Source organism: Dama dama, chromosome 19 (assembly GCF_033118175.1).
Source record: "Dama dama isolate Ldn47 chromosome 19, ASM3311817v1, whole genome shotgun sequence".
Taxonomy (NCBI): Eukaryota; Metazoa; Chordata; class Mammalia; order Artiodactyla; family Cervidae; genus Dama; species Dama dama.
The window spans coordinates 59,335,946-59,354,830 of NC_083699.1; the positions used below are offsets into that span (position 1 = coordinate 59,335,946).

Consider the following 18,885-nt stretch of genomic DNA (forward strand, 5'->3'; position numbering starts at 1 on the left):
TATGTAATTTGGGGTAATGCCCTTAATTTCACTGGGCCTCAGTTTCCACATCTGTAAAGGAGGAAAATGAACACTACTAACTACCTTGCTGGGAAATTGTAAGAATTGTAAGAATTCCTGAAATGGAGTGTATAGAAGGCTTAGCAACATGACTAGCGAGTAGTCATCGCTCCATATCATTGTCGTTGTTACTATTACTATTGTTAAGATTCCCTTTCCCTTCAAGCAACAAACACAATGACTTTTACTTAATAGGAACTGAATAAAAATGTATCGAATCTTTTTATATAAGTCCATAGGTCCCATTACTTCCTTACAAAAATCTTTCCATTTTTTTCCTGGAAGTTTAGAATAGTCAGCCCTGGCTGACCTGTGGATACCATAAAAGACAGCAGTATTGTTCACTCTAAACTGTCGGTTCTGCCTTCCCTTTCAGGTTCCCCACAGACCCCCCAACCGTGCAGGACTGCTCTTTGAAGCATCTCCAAAAGTGTCAGCTTATAGTTCTGGTTCATGTGATTAATGAGCTGGTTATACCCCTGTCTGCAGCCTGAACTAGAAACTTTCACTTTGGAGAGCAGGTCAAGATATCGAATTTAATTTTAGTTGCATCTGTTATAAGCCAATTGTGTATTCATTACATTTATAGATTCCCTCTCCAGCCATATATTTTCATGGCTGTTGAGAGCACCTGAATCTGTGTTGAATGTCCTTAGATTTTACTTTGGGGACCAGAAAATAATACAGTGAGACATTTTTGATAGCTAGCTGTCATCTTTGGCATTTTTCTCTTTTAGTGTCTAATTTGGTATGTTTGAAGAAGGGGGCAAGTATAGGATTTTTTGTCTTAAATTGAATATGGTCTGATAATTCTGTATCAATGAAATCTAGGGTCTATGCGATTCATCTTCACATTTCTGTTTTCTGGGCATACAACTCCATTCTGTGGAAATGAGAGACTTCTAAAAACTGGAAATGAAAAATAACTTGGGGCATGTCAGGGTAGAGATATAGCATTAAATGGATAGGGTCAGCTGTAGGAAGGATGGCCTACAAGGTCGACTCGGAATGTGTATGGACCTGACTGGTTCTTTGGGGGTTACAGTGAATAGTGAGAAAATTTAAAGGGGCAGGTCACATGGCCATAGTCAAGGAGATTCTGACAGCAGGGGTGTTCAAATCAGGAAGAATGCTGCATCTTTATCAGCCAGAAGTTCCATTTATTTGAGAGGGAGTTGGTATTTGTGACGGGAACAAGGTCACATTTAGTAGAACTGGTAATTCAATAAAGGGTTCTGACTTTGCCAGAGTAATAGTGTTGGCATCAAGAGAAGAAAGTTTTGCAGATTTCTCTGTGTGCACTTGCTGTTACTGGTGTTCCTGGTGGGTGGCTGAATCATCCTGATGGCATTCAACAAGAACCAGCTGCTGAGAATATTAAAATGCAAGCATTTATTCCTCTAGAGAGACAGTAGCATCTGCAAAGTTTTCCTATCTTGATAGTACAGATAATCCCAGGGAGCATTCTCTAGTAGTTTTAACTCTCTATTCATTTATACATTTTCATTTTATCATTATTGTCAGTATCTCAAATTCCAACAGGAGAGAAGAATGCCTGAATCCACACCAGGTTGTAGAGAAAGGACGTAGGATTGCCTCTTGGGCTTTACCTTGAATTGTGATTCTCAAGAGAAGAAATTAGCATTTTTCTCCCTTGGCTCATCTTCACAGCAAAGGGCTACTCTTAGTCTTCAGAGCTCCACCAGCAGGAAGGGAAGGCCTTGGACTTCCCCACCTTCAATTCAGGCTTCATCGGAGCTTTCCTTTTTACTTGTTAAACTTGTGAATTTGTTCCTCTCTTCATGTGATTTGTTGTTGTCTTGTTTTGTTGAGCTAGCAACAACAGTTGGGGGGAAAGGGCAGTACAGAAAGAAAGTTTGGACTCGGTAATCTACAAGGTCTTTTCCATCTCTAATATTTATGAATAATGTATTGAACTGATGGAAAAAATATTGAATATGTTCATTATGACTTATATTCACCAGTGTGTTGCCTAGAATATAAAAGAGCAAAGCAGTTGCAGCATAACTAGTTCCTTACAATAAACGTGCTGGTATGACAGAGCTCTGTAGCCTTTCCTATTCCACTGTGTGTCGTCCCCAGACTCACGCTCTACGTGACTGAGTGGCAACTGCGGACTGGATACAGAATGGGATGACAGCCAGCCCAGATTCTGTAGGGAACTGGGACGTTCCTTGTGGAGTCTGGGTCCTAAACCGTAGCAGCTTGCTTGAAGGTCTTGACTGAGCAGTCTCCACTGAGAGAAATCACTTAAGCCAGTTTCACATCACAGATGCGACTCGGGTGCTGTTTGTTATATTGCTGGGCTTGCAGTTCTTATCATCAGAGAAGAAACATCATTTTGTCCCTTCATTAAAAAAACAATTAGTACAGGTAACAAATTTCTTGGCAATATTACATTCTAATATAAAGGACTAAGAGTGGTAGATACTTCAGAACTAAGTAACTCATCACACTTACCTTCAAATTTTATTTTATATCATTCTCTATCAGTTTTCTTTCACAATTGTGTTTTGTTTAGGACTTATTAAAACCAAATTGTATTTCCCAAGTGTTTTGTGAGATAACATTGTGAAACATTAACCAGAAGCATGAAAAGAGGCAAGAAGTTGAGGATATTTTTTATTCACATAAATAATTAGCAAAATAGATAATAAAGAATTAAAGTGATAGCAAAACAGTCTTTCCTTGGCCAAATAACAGCCAGGCCAATATTTTAAATCAAATATAGCACCATGAGCATCATGCAAATATGTACCAAAATAGAGAAGGACTATCTGAGGTCAAGAACTTAGAGGATGTAGCCCTAGTATAGAACAGAGGACAGCTCCAAGTTGCAGCACTTCACAGAAAGGTGCAGCAGAAAGGTTTGGCCCCTGTCTAAAGTCCCAGGAGGACAGCAGAGAATTGACAAGTGTGTTCTGCCTCAGAGAAGCCTTTGCTTCTTCTTAAGTCAACTCAGAACCAGTAGACTAGCTCTTGTGAATGGTGAGTCCAAGACCTCACTTGTACCCATATCAACTGTTACCATGACATTAACTCAAACCCACTGTATTATTTATCATTATTACCTTTCAGAGATGATTTTTTTTCTTATGCTTTCTGAAGAGCTAAAATCTGTCTGAACTCATGAAGAGCAAACATAAACTCAGAGCAGCCACATTTACCAATAGTTTATAATGATCTCAGAAGGGAGGAAGGAGGGAGAAAGAAAGTACCAATGGAAAAGTAAGAAGTGTAAGATCTTTTTTCAGGAAAGTTGCTTTGCCAAACATTTAGATCAAGTTGCTCAAAAGCAATAATGGCTACCCAGTTCCAGAGTGGTATAACCTGAGGACAGATGTGACAGCTTTTGTTTTTTCTTTTTCATCTCCACCCTTCCTTATAGGACAAATCACTTAACCTGTCTATGTAATAGTGTATTTGTCAAATAAATAGAAAACCATCTATCCTCATCTCCTTCACAGCGGTATTGCTAAGGCTGATTGTGCACACATATATAAATGTATATATTATAGCTATCTATTTCCAGCAGGGGAGAATGATTTCAAAATAAATGAATCAGGATTTTATATATGCATCTGTGGTGAAGGTCAATCACTATATTTTTTAAGATCTCTTCTGCTAATTACCAATTGTTAAAAGTGTTAGTGGCTCCATTGTGTCTGACTCTTTGCGACCCCATGGACTATAGCCCTCCAGGCTCCTCTGTCCATGGAATTCTCCAGGCAAGAATACTGGAGCAGGTTGCCATTCCCTTCTCCAGGGAATCTTCCCGAACCAGAGGTCAAACACAGGTCTCCTGCATTGCAGGCAGATTCTTTACTGACTGAGTCACGAGGGAAGCCCTACCAATTGTTAAAACACTTGAAAATGATGACCAAGCCTATATCACCTCTGTGGAATGGAAGACATTTTGAAAACTAAGTGTAACTGGACAGAGTCAAATGCATTTCCATCTACTTATGGACCCTAATGGCCTTACTCAAGGCAGTACAAACGTGTTAAGCAAAACAAAAAATTAGTTTTGTCAGTAGATATCTTTTTTAAGAAAAGTCCTAAATCAAGGTCTAGTATCAAAGTATAATTCTGGCTGTAGACATGAACTAGTTCTCTATATTAGACACGTTTTTTAGAAAATGGAACAGGGATATATAGTTAGGAGAGGGTCAGCGTTAGCCCACACAAACATCCCAGGCATCTGCCCAGGCTCTTGGTCTGTCCCTGTGAGAATCAGGCTCAGTATATATAAAGCCCCTAAGACCATTGGGAAAGAGGCCACATTGATCTATTCAGTACTGCTGTTATCCTTTTGATGTTCATCTTGGCTATTGAATCTCTGCTTTCTATATACAGACCTCTGTGGAATGATAATGACGTGAGGAGGGCAGGTGAAGATAAATAAATGTGATTTTTTAGACATGACCATTACCCTCTAATAACTTTTCTCTGGCCCATTCCAAGCATCCAGGAAAGAGAAACTTAGCTTCCACGGAGAGTGAAGTCATAGCTCCAACTTAGCATAATGAGACAGACAGATAGAAAGAGAGCAAGTACACAGTTAGTGAGTGAACCCAGCAAGTTTCTACTGGGCTAAGACCAGGTTCTCATGTTTCCTCTTTTTTTCCCAAACTGAAAAGGCTTATTGTGGTAATTCACCTGTTTTCTGAGCTTGTATGCACATGCCCAAGACCTGCTCAATGTAAGGCCAGAAAGATATCAGGGGTAGGACTTATATCCAGGAAACTCAACTTCTTTTTCATTATTTTTGCTTGCTTTTCATTTTTCCAGGAATATTTGTGTTTTTATGTTTCAATTCCCAGATGTTGATATCCTGGCCATCTTTAGGTTGTAACCGAAGTGGGGATTGGTGGCTGTAACAAATGGAACAGAATCCAGCACAACTGCAATCTATCAAACATGTTGGCAGACCCCAGACCATTCTGATCCTCCCTGCAGAATTCAGTTGCATCCGTACCCTAATAAGAGAGGGTGAACTGAGAATTTTGAGAGTGGTGGTGCATCTTTCTTAATTTAGGCCTTGGTGACAATGGGACTTGAGTGCCTTGGTGAAAACAATACAGCCAGAATTAAGACCACCTTCCTGTCTGTACAACCTGTGCAGTCACACTGAGCCCTGCACTCAGGAGTTTAATGTGCTGCTGTTGTTGTCTTGAAATTCTTAATGATTTTTAATAAGGGATCCTGCATTTTCATGTTGCCTTGTGCCCCACAGATTATATAGCAGATCCTGCCTGGAATTTATCTTTTCCTAGCATGCCAACTGAAGGTATCAGTCACATATCCTCTTCTACTGAAAATGAACCTCTTTCCCAATTTCTCAGAAGCTAATTCCTGCATTCAGCTCTGAAGATTTCTATCTGTACATTATGGTTCAGAAGAACCCATCTCTCCTTCTTTCCTGCAAGCACCTCAAGCTGGTTATCATCCAGATGGTCTTTTGTTGTAATCAGAAATGTTGTAGTGGTCTCAGCCAAATATTATTTTTGCTAGAGATTGATACTTGGGAGAAATAGTTGTGGTAATGAAGTATTTGCCTGTTATTGAATAGTTAAAATAGACTTCAACGATTCAATGGAGATTTTAAACAGGGCATCTAGCATTCAGCCTTATTTTAGACTAGGATTTTCCATCCATTGTGTGATCAAACACATCCATGTAGGCTAAAAACAATTTCCTCTCCCAGCTCTAGCCTTGCCTTCATGCTCTCTTAAGTTCCTACCATGGCTGCTGCTGTGTATTTCACATCTTTCTCATGACCCATTCTGCCTTCAGCTCCTATCAATCTTTCCTTCCTTCTTACCCCAAACTGGCATTAGGAGGAGGGAATTCCTCTCTTTAATCTACATACAACATCTAATGAGAATGATGCTGTTGAATTTGGTGCTTTCACACCCCTGACACTACCTTGATGAGTGTGAATGACAGGGATGTAAGGTCATGACCAGATCCCATACAAGTGTCTCCATGTGTCTTTAATGAAGGTTGGTGGGACTAGGTCTTAACCAGAAGAATTCAAAGCTCCTGACTCCCAGCCAGATTTACCCTTGATGGTTCAGGGCATCCTCAATATTCCCAAAAGATATATTCTAGATGACTGGTTTGTAAACCAGTTTCTAAGCACCCATCATCAGGTGCATGTGCATGCTAAGTCCCTTCAGTCATGTCCAACTCTTTGTTAGCCATGGACTGTAGCCCACCAGGTGTTCCTCTGTCCATGGGATTCTCCAGGCAAGAATACTGGAATGGGTTGCCGTGCTCTCCTCCAGGGGATCTTGCCGACCCCAGAATTGAACGCGTGTCTCTTCTGTCTTCTGCATTGGCAAGCAGATTCCTTACAACTAGTGCCACCTGGGAAGACCCATGACCAGGAGGAGGAGGAAATATGCCAGAGGAACTCAGAGCTGGGAGAAGGGACCTGACTGGCCACCTTAAGCTAGTTAGCCTCCCTGAACCTATAAAACACTTCCTAACACTAACAGTGTCTCCTGGGTTGCCGGAGACAACCCAGAGAGGGGCTTATCTGACACAAAGCCTCACTCACAGCAGAAACCCAGGAAAGTGAGCCCTTTTTACCCTTCCTGCCTCCTCTCCTGCTGTCCTCTCTTCCACACCTCTGCTCTCCCTCCCTCATGAAAGGAAGGCAGGCAGAAGGAATCTGATGGAGAAGTGGCAGACTGTGGAGTCGCTATAGGTTTAAATTATAGGAGATTAGAATAACCTTGATTTGCCAGGTAGGCTGAAGTTTGCAAGTTTTCAAATCAGCTGACCTCCTGTCTAGTGATAACACAACTGTGGCACAGAGGAGAGCTCAAAACCATGATTCAGAGACCATAGGGTCTCTCAAGAAATTTTTCAGTGGTTCACTAGCTCTGGACGGGCCCCTGAGCAGAAAATGCTAAACAGATTGAGAACTTTTCGATCATGGCCACCCCCCTTTTCCTCTCCTCTGACTCAGGGACCCAGGGTCCTTGTGTTTATCTGATTTTTTTCCTTCAACCTCCCTGTTCCAGAATTATCCCTCTCCCCACCCCCCAGCTCCAATTCAAAACTACTTTACACTGAGGTAACTCTGGGGATTGAAGCCATCAGAGCACCCAAGCATGAGGGGTTCAGTCACCCTAAGATACGTTAGCCTCACAGAAGAAGTGTTGAGAATTGAACTGCACCTCATTAACAAGGGGGCTTGTGCTCCTGGCCCCAGGGAGGTGGCCTCTCTTTGGAGCCAGACTATCTGCCTAGAATCAGCTGTGCCCTCATATAGCTGTGCCCACCCCTCTGCCTCTTTATCTTTGGTCACATATGTGATATGAACTCAGAGAAGCCGACTTTCTTCCTGGGAGAGAAGAAGGGTGAAAAAATGTAGGTTTACATAGTGAATAATCAAAACTGGGATAACCACAGAGGGTCTCTGTCACAAAAACATGCTGTGATATCATTTCTTTATATAAAAGTAAGTTTCTACCTTGGAGAGCCAAGGCTCTGACAGGTATAGTTATGAATGTAGTGTGCATGAGTTTAAAACCCCACTGCTTTGAGATTGGTCAAACCTGTTATCTCCTGTGAACTCTGAGCATTTTGCAAATTTGAATAATCAGTCATCTTGAGTTTCCTCTTTTGCATAGGAGGGTACGAAGGCTCATATGGGACATGGCTTTTTTTTTTCCAGGTCAACTGAGCAGCAGAGCTGAGTTGGGGGCCCCTAGCCCCTAGGGAAGTTTAGCTTTTCTACCTGAGAACTGGGGGAACTCCTAAGACCTCCTCTATCCACGGCTGCCAGCTTCTCCATCTTCTAGCATTTCTCTTGACTAGTTGTTGCTCCTGTGATGTTAGAGAAAATGTTAGCAGGAGAATCAAAGGGAGGAGATGGAACATTAGGGGAACATTAGCAACTATTGAAAAGACATTTTGACCTATTTCTGTAGTTATCAATTTAATAGTATTTGTTGCCAGGAAATGCACTGATGGCAGGTGGGAGGTTGGATTGCACTAGCAGCCAGCCTGCTCTCAGGGGCCCTCCAGTTTCAGGAGGTGGTAATTCTAGTTAATAAAAGGGTGAACTTCAAACACATTTTAACCAAATCAAATTGTAGCGGGAAATATCATATTACTGATGTTCAGGCCGACTCACAGCTGGTAATATTAGTCAGTATATAGGCCCCAAATTCTGACTTTTCAGCATTTTCAGATATGTTTTTGGCAGTGAGAGAGTCCCCCAGGCACATTGTTATGTAGGAATAGGAGATTTTTAACTAACATAGAAGCTAGCCTAAATGAAAAATTCTTTATTCTTGTTAGACTTTTTATAAGATTGTCAAATATTCAAATAATATGTAACCAAGCCAAACTTCAGGTGGTTGATAGGAAATCTCCTAGAGCCAGGAGTTTTAATTTTTTTTTGTTTTGTTTTGGTTTTTTTCTATGACATGTTGGCAAATGATAAAAGCAATTCACTCTGCTAACCAGAGATGCTGGGCAGAGTTCCCCCAACACTGATTTCATGCCATGAAAAGCACAAGGCACGGAAAAGAGTTCAGGCTTTGTGTCCTACCACTCAGATTTGAATCCCAGCTTAGCCTCTGCTAGCTGTGTGACCAGAGGATGCTCACCTAACTTCTCTGAACCTTAGGCTTCTCACTAAGAAAATGGGCAAAATATCAACCTCTCATAGTTAGCATGAGGATCAAATGAGATGACATATGCAGAGAAATCCACATATGAAGGAAAACCAATGAGCATATACCAAGTGTTCAAAGATGATCATTATAATCATCTACCCTTTTTGCCTCTGTGGTTTGCAGGTTTTTTTTCCAGTAAAATGCATGGCTTTTAATATGATAATAAAATGCAGCACTGCTATAGAAACCCTGCAGACTGATCTGGTCAGTCCTTTCTGAGTGAATAGCTGTTGGCCACTTCATCTTAGCCCCAGTTAACCTAGACTTCTCTTTATCCCTTCTCTGGGTTCATACAGTCAGACCACAAGACACATCTTAAGCAAATCAACTAGACCCCTTGATAACACAGACTCAAGGTAAATGAATAGAATCAAGACAGTAGATCACATGGCAGCTAGAACTTTCCATGGCCCTTCTTCACCTGTTCTACTCCAGCTCATCTTAAATTAGGAGAGATGTCAGGCATCTTTCTGTGGGACTGCCTCCTGCCCAGATTTTTTTTTCTGAACTTTCTCCATGTGCCTGAGTCTGAGATTTTCACAGAGATTAATTCTGATTTGGTTCGCCTACACTTTTGAAGCTCTAAAAGCTTTCCATTGTGGGCAGATTGTCTCAAATACTGTATTTGAGGATGGAAAAAGAAAACTCTGCCCAAATGTAAGCACCATTGAATCAAAGAAACAGTATTTTTTTTCTCAATTGCATTCTTTGAAGATCCAGACAACCTTGAATTCTTTACAAAAGGCACATCAGTAAAGCCACCCTCACTGTTAAAAAGACACAGAGAAAGAGAGAGAGACCAACTACAGAAAGCCACTATTGGTGATGTAAAAGGCTAGAGTGTCCAACAGAAAAAAAAAATTGAAAAAGAAGGTGATTCTATAGATAGAACCCAGACCTAGAAGTCAGGACACTCAAATTCTGTTTCCTGCTGAATGGTAACCTGCCTTCTTGTGTGGATCCCTACATAGCTGCCACCCCCCAACTCCATTGTCATTGTTTCTGGGGAGCATGGATTCTGACTCATCCACCTAAGGCCAGGCGAGGGTTTTCATTTGCTGCTGTTCTGAAAAACATTGTGATTTCTGTACCAATGGCATTCTGCATGGGCAAAGTGTTTTCCTCACTTGCAAGGAAGAGCCCTGAATTATACCTCCCATTACTCTGAAGTGGATATAAGACAGAATTTCTGATAATTCTATGGGGAAAAAATATGATGCCATTGTAATGCCAAATTTGAACAGTGAATTAATAATCACCTGAATATCTAGGGCTGAGGCAGAACCACTGATCTGGCCTAACATCCGTATTGATTCCTCTTTCAGCCATGCAAGTTCTTCGTCAACATTGATTGCAGGACAACTCAGTGTGAGAGGTGCTTTGATCCAGGGTACATATCCCTCCCTTCATAGATAGCTCAACCCCTCTGTGTACTGATGGCTGGTGCCTTAAAGTTTGGTTCCACAGTCCCTTCCTTTTTGCGCTTTGAGCAACATTAGTAAATCTATGAGAGGGCTCTGTTCCATAGCCGAGAGGTCTTGCTTCTTCTAAACTGTTAAAGCACTTATTTATGTGTCTTATTTAGCACTGATTACATACTATCCTATACCAGAGTATGTTTCTGTGTGTCTCATTCCTCCTATCACTGCACAGTAAGCTCATAAATACAGAGATTGTATTTATACATAATTTGTATCTCCTTCAACACCTAGAATGTACCATCAGAAATAAAAGGTACATAGTGCATAATATAATTTTAATGAATGAAATTAACAGTAGCATATAAGTATTTGGCAACAAACTAGCATTTCTAAACTCCATAAATGCCAACCCAGAAGGCAGCTTACAGAGTTTATCATTCAATTATATCTGTAAAGCTCTAGGATTTTTCCCCAACTCAGTATTTATAGGTTTCATTCCTCCCTCCTCTTCACATAGTAGGTTTTTAATAAATGATTCTTGATTTATCAATTAAAACCATAGAATAAAGCAATAGTTTCCAATTTCTTTATGTTGAAATACTTATTTTGATCCCCATCTACACCTTTATTTCAGACCTTGTCAACACTTGCAACACGGGTATCTTGAGATTTCGTTCCACACAGTACCTGGGTAAGGCTTAAAAAATGGTCATGAGTTTTAATTTGGCTTCTTTATCAGGCCTCTTACAGGGCAGAAGAAAAATCTTTTTTTTTTTTTCTGTCTCCTCCTCTTCCTCATAGGAGTGTTATGTAGTTGAATGAGACCTAGTCTCTATAAAAGCACTTTAATTTCTGAAACAAATTTGATATCAGATTCATAACGTCAGATTGAGGAAGCTTTGGCACCCCGGCACACCAAATAATTGTGAACATCATATGTGTTGATCTTCTGCGTGGACCTGAGGGGTGAAGGGTTTATTACTCCAAGCTTTTACATTAGGTACACATGACCTAGGTGCATTCACTGTGTCCTCTGCCCAAATGAGACAGCCGATTGCTTAGAGCCTGTCCGGCCACGCAAAAGCGTCACCATTACTCTCCAACCTGATTTGATCCTACACCTCAGCCACACAAAATGATGTGAAACCAGTCGTTTCCATGCTAGGTCACAGACTTCCAAATTAGATACATTATTCCAGTTTTGCCTCCCTTCTTTCTCAGAGAGTCTGTCTCGCAGAAAGCCAGGGGAGCCGTCCCAGGCTCGACGTTCTGTTGAGTCATGTTTACTGTCCCCGCTCAGAAAGGTTCCAAAAGCAAATGCAAGAGGTTGCGGAACGCAGGGACATGTGGCGTGCATGCTACTGAAGTGAGAGGCATAGCATACACCTGCTTTTTGGCTGTGGCAGGCCATCTTGACTGTGCCATGCCACAAGTTAGCATTTTGGATGAGCAATTGCCATTCTGTTGTTTTCTTCTCAACACATGGTGTTCAAAAACAGTTAAAAGAAAACTGTACCCATTTGCTCATCCCAGAAATCTAAAATTTCAAAGAAGCATGCCAAATTAATTTTCACATAATATTTTCCAAGCTTTTTCTTTGCACTGAGAACTGATATTTCACTTTTTGAACTCACAGTGTCCCGGCCTGAGGTAAATGGGTGCAGTTTCTCTTTAAATGGCATTAAACATATCAAAGCAGGATTATATCTGTCACTGTCTTTTTTTTTTTTTTTTTTTCTAATGGAATCAAAATCCTTCAGGGAGTGTCCCAAATCCACATTAATGTCTTTGAGTGCTAATGTTTCCACTGGGACTTTTACATTAGCAAAATACAAGTGTGTGAATCCCCCCCACCAACTGCTGTCTGTCTAAGAGAGAGCCGACTGCACCTCCTGTTATTCTCCATGGCCTTCACCTCACCCCGGTCAAGGTGGTAGACGAGGATGCTTTCTTTTCCACCCTTCCCCTCCCCTGTGTGTACCACCTCAGAAAAGCTAATGTGAATGCAGGTTCCAGCATGGGAGAATCTTTGGAATCCCAGCTGTGAATTTTATTCAAAAAAGACTAACAGCAGTAGCCATCATTACCATCTGTTGAGGGCCTATCACACCTTAAATTTCACCTTTGGTTCTGACAGTGGAAGAAGCAGACAAACCCCTATGACTTCAGGACCAAGCCATCAACATTTTTGCTATTGATTTGGGGATATTGGTCATGTGCCCTTATTATGGCAGTACAATCCCTGTCCACCTCAGTGCCTCCTTTTTTGTTTCTTTCATAAAGTAATTAAAATGACATGCTGTCAATCATGATTATCAACTGGCAATGAGAGATTGCGGTCGATAAATAATAATTTAAATAAGTAATCATGACATAGTAAATAATAAAAAGGTTCTCACGTCACATTTCATCTTAGTTGCACCTCTTCCTTGCATTCGGATATACCCTGGGAAGTTACAGTATTTCGAGTATAAATTTGTTTACAATGTGGGGTGGGAGGGCTGGAAAGCCCCTGCGCAGCGTCTTCCTTCTTTCAGCGCCATCCTGGCCACAGAAAGCTTGAGTTCTGCAGCTGATGCTCTGCGAGAGCCATCCCTGGAGAGCTAGGAGCTGAGAGCTTCTAAGCGGGCTCTTCGCATACTTTCACTTTCTGGAGCACTCTGGAGCTCGGCACTACTTCCTTAGCAACTCTTCCTATGCCCCCCTCTCTTCCTTCCCCACTTTTCTTGCCCCCTCTTTCTTTTTCTAGCCCTCAAGCTTGAACTGGAGTGTGTGTGTGTGTGTGTGTGTGTGTGTGTGAATGGTGGAGCACAGCGGGGAGGAGAATTTCCTGATGCCCCAGCCTACCACTAGGAAAGAAACTCGGTGTTTTTATTTAAACAACCTCTCCCCACAGCTAAGCCTTCATATGTGGAAGAAAAACTCAAACCTTTTTCCCTTCCCACACTTTACGAAGACAAGGTAAGCAGAGGCAGTGATAATGTCAACCCTGGATTGAAAAGGAATCCTTTATGCACTAACTATGTGCTCACCTTTAAATTTTTTTCGAGAAAAAAAAAAAATCCCTATCATTGGCAATTATTGGAGAATTGATTATGCTAGATTTTTGTGGGAATTGTGCATGTTTTTCTAATACTGAAAGAGTTTGGGGTTTTTTTTTATTCATTTGTTTTTAAGCACTAGTTTCACAAAAGCTTTGCAGTGTCAGGTAGACTGTCTTCTATAGCTAGAAAAAAATACCCTTCTGTACATGAGTCATTTGAATTGTCTACATATAATATTCTTTTTTGGTGGGTCCAATGTCAGTTTGTTCGTGCTAGCATGCTTAAATGTCAAGGTGGTAGTAAATGTGTGTTTGTATTTATGTAAATTTTAGCAGTGTATAGCAGTCATTAAAAATATTTTCTGATGGCATTCATAGTTGTTTCACCTCTGGGTTTCCCTCTTAGCAAACTTTGGCAAAGAATACAAGTTTTCTAGCTGGACAAACTTAGATCCATATAGGAGTGTCATAAAGCACTTTCTACTTTGTGAGGCTGATTAAACCACTGTCTTGCTGTGCCTCAGTTTCTTCACCTGAAGAACAATGGATGGTAGCTTCTATTCTGGAAGGTTTTTGTCAGAATTAAATGAGATAATACATGTAAACCCCCTAACATAGTGTCTGAAACATGGTAGACACTTATATGTATTATTCCTCTTCTCCCTTCTTTTTAGGAGAAATGCCTGGGTGATCTGATCACTTCTTTGGTCTTAAACTTACTGTTAGTAATTTTTCTCCATATCCAGATTACTTGAACCAATCATATTAGGTTTTAGCCTATCAATTTTTGTTCACCACAAAGGAAATCATTCTGCTGTGTTATATACTAAGCTATAACTGTAAGCAAAATGACTCGGAGATAAGGTAGTGTGTTGGAGCTAATAGACTCAGAACTCAGCCAGGTTCTTTGTTGCTTTATCGCCAGCTCCACCCTCATCCTTGACCTAAATACCCTCTCAGAGACGGGGCAGGAGCAGAGCAGCCAGGCCTCAAGAGCCCTGTTTCTGAGCTACTTAGGGCAGTGAATTTGGAGTAGATTCTGAAGGGAAAGCATGTCCAAATGCATAGAACAGTTGAAATCAATGGCTCGATCTTTAGATTTGGGGTACTAGAAAAATTCCAAATTCTTTCCAGTCTCTAATATATGGTTCTTCCTCTCTTGATTCAAACCTAATGATTAGGTTTTATATTCATCCAATGGGAACAAGTATGACTACTCGATTATTCTATGTGATTGTGTTGCAGATGTAAAACTCTTTGTAATAGCACAAACTATGTCTAATCATACCCTTTTTTACTTTCCTAATACACATAGGTTGGAGCTCAGTAAATGTTGAGTAAACAGATTTAGCCAGTGACTTCTTGACTATGATAGTGACACAGGATCCTGTTTTTACTGTCCAGCAATATATTTTATGTATAAATACCTGTCCTGTATCAATAGACCTCTCCCTCTGTGTGTATACTTATATATGTGTATGTATATATATTGATTTTATATAATTGTTTAAATGAAAGACCCAGTTGAGGGACCCAGTTCCATTGGGTCACTGATAGCCCTGAACCTACTTATAGGTTCATTACTGATAAAGTTGCCGGCTGTATAATTAACTCTGTGATCACTGGCCAGTCCTCAGTTTCCTCATTTACAAAATGACTAGATTAAATAATCACTAAGGTAGGAAAACATTTCAACTCCATAATTCTATTTTTTTTCTCTCCAGTAAGAAATGACATGTTTTTTTGAGAGCTATGCTATTATTGTTTGAACTTCGTGCCAATTTTTCCCCTAATGCAGGAATCACAAATGAAATCTACTAAGGGGCTGGGAATTTGTACTTGCTTTTAAAATTCAGAGCATCTATTGAAACTGGTGTCTTTTCACTTCAATTACTTATCATTTAGACACAGACATTCAACATGGTGGGACCAGCCTGACCCCCAGAGGAGCCTGCCCTGCTCCTGTTATTTCAAAAAAGAAACTGAAAGCTGCCCAGACCGCCACTTCTGGAATCCTTAAGGACACTTACTCTTTGGTGGAAAAGAGGCCTGCCAGCTCATTATGGCTTCATAGATGCTTTTCTAGACTCTCAGGATATGCTTGGTATTGGTGACACTCTGCCCTAGTCAGCCTCACCATTTCCAGAGTGACGTGTTCCTGTTGTTTTTTTTGCTTTTTTTTTTTTTTTTTTAATAATACCAGCATATTTAATGTTATGTGATTGTCCCCATCAGGAAAGTAGGTGTTCATGTCATTAATGTGCTGATTTTGTTCATGAAAGAGTAAACTGCCAGTATGGTACAGTACTACTGGGTTGTTTTTTTTTTCCCTCTTCCTTTTACAAGCAGAAAAAGACCCTAAATTGTGCCTTTGGATTAACATCTTCTCCTTTCACATTTGAATTTCAAAACCCTCTTTAAATGAGCAATTCTCAGGGTTTCCATTACTGACAGCTGCCTTTGGGTGTGTCCCTGTGACTTTGTGACTTCCCTGGTGGCTCAGATGGTAAAGAGTCTGCCTGCAATGCAGGAGACCTGGGTTCAATCCCTGGGTCAGGAAAATCCCCTGGAGGAGGGCACAGCAACCCACTCCAGTATTCTTGCCTGGAGAATTCCATGAACAAAAGAGCCTGGCGGGCTACAGTCCATAGGGTCACAAAGAGTCGGACACGACTGAGTGAATAACACACACACATGGTGACTTTGTGGTGGGCATTTCTTCCTTTCAGCTCTTTGAGAGTTTTCTGTGTCCTGGCCAGCACTCAGAATCTCACTAGTACTCCAACAATAGCCTCTCCTAACCTGGCCTTCCTGACCAAAATGAGCACACTGTCTCTGTCACTTTACCTCTCTTTCAGATGCTCCCACCTTCCTGAAGCAAAAGAAGAGTCTTAACATTTAATTTCTTACCTGATAATTTTTGATAAGCACCCAAGTATTAGATTTTTATGAGTGCTAAGGGGAAGACCCAGACAATAGGCACCAAGTCTTATTTTTAGACAACTACTTTGCAGTACAAATGAACAACACTTGGGAGTAGCCAAGTCTCACTCATTTGGGTAAAAGAACAGGGTTGTTGCTTCCCCTGTATCAGGATCTCCTCCTCTTTGGTCTGCAGTGCAGTCCCACTTTGGTTTAATTAATCCATTAAGGTCTATCTTAACCCTAGTCAGTAATGATGGAGGGGCTCACCGGAGCCATCCAGAATGGGAGAAATTAGATGGATAATGATTTTTGTGCTGATGATGTGTTCTGTCTTTTTATATAGTTGATCCCGTGAGGGACATATTTCTTTGGTGTATTCCTGCTGATGTTCTCAAGACAGATATATTACAGAGAAATAAATCAGACTATGAGATTTTTCTAGTGTCTAATTCTTGGTGTGTAAATTTAGTGTTTTAAAATCAAAGCTATTTTTAAAAATATATTTTTATAAATATAATATTAAATAATCAAGAGGATGAGAGAAATTTGAGTAACTCATTTGAGTATTATTTTTATTACACTTAGATGCTGTTATAGAATATTTATGTTAATAGTCTTCTGATTGCTCCCTCCTCCAAGAGTAAACTGTTTAAGATGATTCCTCTTCAGTCCAGTTCAACAAGTGTTTACTGATGCCTACCACATGCATAACAGTTGACAGTTCCCAAAAATCAGGAGACTTAAGTAGCTTTATATGTCTTAAAGTATATATATATATATATATATATATATATACACACTATTTAAAATTAAGACCTATAGTTGCAATGCAACAAATTAATCAAACTGTATTGGGTGAGTACCCACTATATTTTTTCCTACCATCAGTGGAATTTATAAGCAATTATAATGTACATTTATTTTTTGATATTTATTTATTTATTTGGCTGGAGCAGGTCTTAATTACGGCATGCAAGATCTTTAGCGCTAGCATGTGAACTCTTAGTTTTGGCATGTGGGATTTATTTCCCTAAGCAGGGACTGAACCTGGACCCCCTGCATTGAGAGCATGAAGTCTTAGCCACTGAACCACCAGGGAAGTCCCATAAAATACATTTAAAGTACAATAAATCTTTTAAAGTGTGGTAAAGTGGATGCAGTGGTTTTTACCTTGTTTAAGAGGATTGGCCACTGGTTGACAGCAATCTTGAAAGTCTCTCCAGCAGAAGCAGCCTTTAAGTAATCATTTGAAGGAAGGAGAGATGTTCTTCAGTGCTGAGGAATTATTCCACAGATGCAGGCTTGTGCGGGAAAGATTCAGAGATGAACTTTCCCACATAAAGGAACGATTCTCAATGGGAAGAAGCCAAAAGGCAAAGGAGATGTCCTTAATGGCTATAGGGGGACCTTCATGGCACCATTTTCTGAGAGATTAAATGAGCAAACCTATAAAAGTCTTTTGGTGCTGGTAGTCTGGAATTCATAACTGATCTGAAGTAGGATAGAAATCCTCCGGAGGACTAAAAAGGGAACTATGACAATCAAACCATTGAGAAGATGTTTGGAGTGAGGAGGCAATTTTCATATCCTAGGTGTAGTGTGATCAAGAGTTGTGCTATGCTCTGCTTAAGTTGCTCAGTCGTGTCCAACTGTTTGTTAACCTCATGGACCACAGCCTTCCAGGCTCCTCTGTCCCTGGAGATTCTCCAGGCAAGAATACTGCAGTGGGTAGCCTATCCCTTCTCCAGGGGATCTTCCCGACCCAGAAATTGAACTGGGGTCTCCTGCATTGCAGGCAAATTCTTTACCAGCTGAGCTACCAGGGAAGCCTGATCAAGAGATAGCCAAAGATAATAGTAAAAAATGCGTGTTTAAGATCATTTTAAGAAATTTTTTATATTCTTACATGCATATAAGAAGCAAAAAAAAAAAAAATTCCAGATTAGTTGATGTTTGTTTGTTTTTTCAGATTTATTGGTTGGTTTTTTAAATTAGTTTTTCATTGGCGTATAGTTGCTTTGCAATGCTGTGTTAGTTCCTGCTGTACAGCAAAGTGAGTCAGCGATATATACACATATTCCCACTCTTTTTCAGATTCTGTTCCCACATAGATAATTACAGAGTATTGAATAGAGTTCCCTGTGCTATTCAGTAGGTTCTTATTAGTTATCTATCCTATATATATAGTGTGTAAGTCAGTCCCATCTCCCAATTTATCCTTCCTCCCCTTTCCCCCTTGGTAACCACAAGTTTGTTTCTATGTCTGTGACTCAACTTCTGTTTTGTAAATAGGTTCATTTGTACCATTTCTTTAAGATTCCATATATAAGTGATATCATATGATATTTGTCTTTTTTTATCTGACTTACTTCACTCAGTATAACAATCTCTAGGTTCATCCATGTTGTGCAAATGGTATTATTTTGCTCTTTTTTATGGCTGAGTAATATTCCATTGTATATATGTGTCACATCTTCTTTATCCATTCTTTTGTTGATGGACATGGAAGCAAAATATTTTATTACAGAAAGTTTAGCAGAAGTTTGGGGCTTTGGATGGTGTCATGGACTGTAGTTTTGTAGCATTTGAATAGCGAAATGATTTAAAAGGAAAGAGAGAATGCTCTGTAGGGAATTTGAGGTGCTAGCAGAACTTCTAATCAAAGGTATTCTGAAGTGTTGACTAATTAACTTAATTAACCATAACTAAAAGAGGC

The 18,885-nt window shown here is 40.2% G+C and overlaps 1 protein-coding gene across 50 annotated transcripts in view; it reads left to right on the forward strand.

Annotated features, from left to right (window-relative positions):
- ZBTB20 (zinc finger and BTB domain containing 20) overlaps positions 1 to 18,885 on the forward strand; it is an 846,735-nt gene that overhangs the window by 723,142 nt on the left and 104,708 nt on the right. For 6 of the 50 annotated variants that reach the window (XM_061167148.1, XM_061167147.1, XM_061167149.1 and 3 more), the window contains one exon: positions 10,836 to 10,892. The exons of the other annotated variants lie outside the window; for them this stretch is intronic. The gene's annotated coding sequence lies outside the window, so the exon portion shown is untranslated. The remainder of the gene's footprint in view (positions 1 to 10,835; positions 10,893 to 18,885) is intronic. 50 annotated transcript variants of the gene reach the window in all.